The sequence below is a fragment of the Chiloscyllium plagiosum genome, unplaced genomic scaffold (genome assembly GCF_004010195.1).
Source record: "Chiloscyllium plagiosum isolate BGI_BamShark_2017 unplaced genomic scaffold, ASM401019v2 scaf_11039, whole genome shotgun sequence".
NCBI classification, from domain to species: domain Eukaryota; kingdom Metazoa; phylum Chordata; class Chondrichthyes; order Orectolobiformes; family Hemiscylliidae; genus Chiloscyllium; species Chiloscyllium plagiosum.
The window spans coordinates 1-3154 of NW_025209229.1; positions in this window are offsets into that span (position 1 = coordinate 1).

Here is a 3154-nt window from a genome sequence, read left to right on the forward strand (position 1 = left end):
AAGAGGGAATTTAGTTCTTATCTGGAGAAAAGAAAGTGCAAGACTAAGGGGAAAAGACAGGAGAGTGGACTAGTTGACTTACTCTTACAGAGAGCAACATGGATTCAAGGGGCCAAATGGCCACTTTCTGTGCTGCAGCTATCCTCTGGTTTTATGTGAAATGTGACCATAATTAGGGCCTCATCCTAAGATGTTGTATTTCCAAACACAAAATGAAAGGTTTGTAAATCAAGTTTCATCAGATTATTTGCCCAGCAGCCATGGGTTTGTACCCAGGCTGAAGCGTGCTACACGGAAGGTTGGTCTGTTATGTTCACAAAAATATTTTAGCCAGCATGTGGTTAGCCATTATACAGTGTGAAAGCCAGAGTCTTAGACACATGGAAACGTATAGAGTCAGACAGCACAGAAACAGACCCTTTGGCCCAACTCAGCCATGCTGACCAAATTTCCCAAACTGAACTCGTCCCATCTGCCTGCATTTGGTCCAGATCTCTCAACTTTTCCTATTCATCCTCCCAGAGCACACGGAGGGAGGTGAATGTTGTACACAGGGAGCACGGGGAGGGAGGTGAATGTTGTACACCGGGAGCACGCGGTGGGAGATGAATCTTGGATACAGGGAGCACAGGGAGGGAGGTGAATGTTGTACACCGGGAGCACGGGGAGGGAGGTGAATGTTGGCTATAGGGAGCACGGGGAGGGAGGTGAATGTTGGCTATAGGGAGCACGGGGAGGGAGGTGAATGTTGGCTATAGGGAGCACGGGGAGGGAGGTGAATGTTGTACACAGGGAGCACAGGGAGGGAGGTGAATGTTGGCTATAGGGAGCACGGGGAGGGAGGTGAATGTTGGCTATAGGGAGCACGGGGAGGGAGGTGAATGTTGGCTATAGGGAGCACGGGGAGGGAGGTGAATGTTGGCTATAGGGAGCACGGGGAGGGAGGTGAATGTTGGCTATAGGGAGCACGGGGAGGGAGGTGAATGTTGGCTATAGGGAGCACGGGGAGGGAGGTGAATGTTGGCTATAGGGAGCACGGGGAGGGAGGTGAATGTTGGCTATAGGGAGCACGGGGAGGGAGGTGAATGTTGGCTATAGGGAGCACGGGGAGGGAGGTGAATGTTGGCTATAGGGAGCACGGGGAGGGAGGTGAATGTTGGCTATAGGGAGCACGGGGAGGGAGGTGAATGTTGGCTATAGGGAGCACGGGGAGGGAGGTGAATGTTGGCTATAGGGAGCACGGGGAGGGAGGTGAATGTTGGCTATAGGGAGCACGGGGAGGGAGGTGAATGTTGGCTATAGGGAGCACGGGGAGGGAGGTGAATGTTGGCTATAGGGAGCACGGGGAGGGAGGTGAATGTTGGCTATAGGGAGCACGGGGAGGGAGGTGAATGTTGGCTATAGGGAGCACGGGGAGGGAGGTGAATGTTGGCTATAGGGAGCACGGGGAGGGAGGTGAATGTTGGCTATAGGGAGCACGGGGAGGGAGGTGAATGTTGGCTATAGGGAGCACGGGGAGGGAGGTGAATGTTGGCTATAGGGAGCACGGGGAGGGAGGTGAATGTTGGATACAGGGAGCACGGGGAGGGAGGTGAATGTTGGATACAGGGAGCATGGGGAGGAAGGTGAATGCTGTACACATGGAGCACAGGGAGGGAGGTGAATGTTGGATACAGGGAGCACGGGAGTGGGGGGAAGTTGGATACAGGGAGCTCGGGGAGGGAGGTGAATGTTGTACACCAGGAGCAGGGGGAGGGAGGTGAATGTTGGATACAGGGAGCACGGGGAGATAGGTGAATGTTGGATACAGGGAGCCCAGGGAGGGAGGTGAATGTTGGATACAGGGAGCACGGGTCGGGAGGTGAATGTTCGATACAGGGAGCACGGGGAGGGAGGTGAATGTTGTACACAGGGAGCACGGGGAGGGAGGTCACTTGGATACAGGGAGCACGGGGAGAGGTGTAAATGTTGTACACATGGCGCACAGGGAGGGAGGTGAATGTTGTACACATGGCGCACAGGGAGGGTGGTGAATGCTGTACAGAGGGAGCACGGGGAGGGAGGTGTATGTTGTACACCAGGAGCAGGGGGAGGGAGGTGAATGTTGGATACAGGGAGCAAGGGGAGGGAGGTGAATGTTGGATACAGGGAGCACGGGGAGAGAGGTGAATGTTGTATACAGGGAGCACGGGGAGGGAGGTGAATGTTGTACACAGGGAGCACGGGGAGGGAGGTGAATGTTGGATACAGGGAGCACGGGCAGGGAGGTGAATGTTGGATACAGGGCGCACGGGGTGAGAGCTGAATGTTGGACACGGAGCACAGGGAGGTAGGTGAATGTGGGACATGGAGCACAGGGAGGGAGGTGAATGTTGGATACAGGGAGCACGGGAGGTGGGGGGAAGTTGGATACAGGGAGCACGGGGAGGGAGGTGAATGTTGGATACAGGGAGCACGGGGAGGGTGGTGAATGTTGTACACCAGGAGCACGGGGAGGGAGGTGAATGTTGTACACAGGGAGCACGGGGATGGAGGTCAATTTTGGATACAGGGAGCATGGGGAGGGAGGTGAATGTTCGATACAGGGAGCACGGGTCGGGAGGTCAATGTTGGATATAGGGAGCGCGGGGAGGGAGGTGAATGTTGGATACAGGGAGCACGGGGAGAGGGGTAAATGTTGTACACATGGCACACAGGGAGGGAGGTGAATGCTGTACACAGGGAGCACGGGGATGGAGGTCAATTTTGGATACAGGGAGCATGGGGAGGGAGGTGAATGTTGGATACAGGGAGCACGGGGAGTTAGGTGACTGTTGGACACGGAACACAGGGAGGGAGGTGAATGTTGGATATGGAGCACAGGGAGGAAGGTGAATGCTGTACACATGGAGCAGAGGGAGGAAGGTGAATGTTGGATACAGGGAGCACGGGAGCGGGGGTAAGTTGGATACAGGGAGCACGGGGAGGGAGGTGAATGTTGGATACAGGGAGCACGGGGAGTGAGGTGAATGTTGGATACAGGGAGTACAGGGAGGGAGGTCACTTGGATACAGGGAGCACGGGGAGAGGTGTAAATGTTGTACACATGGCGCACAGGGAGGGAGGTGAATGTTGTACACATGGCGCACAGGGAGGGAGGTGAATGTTGTACACA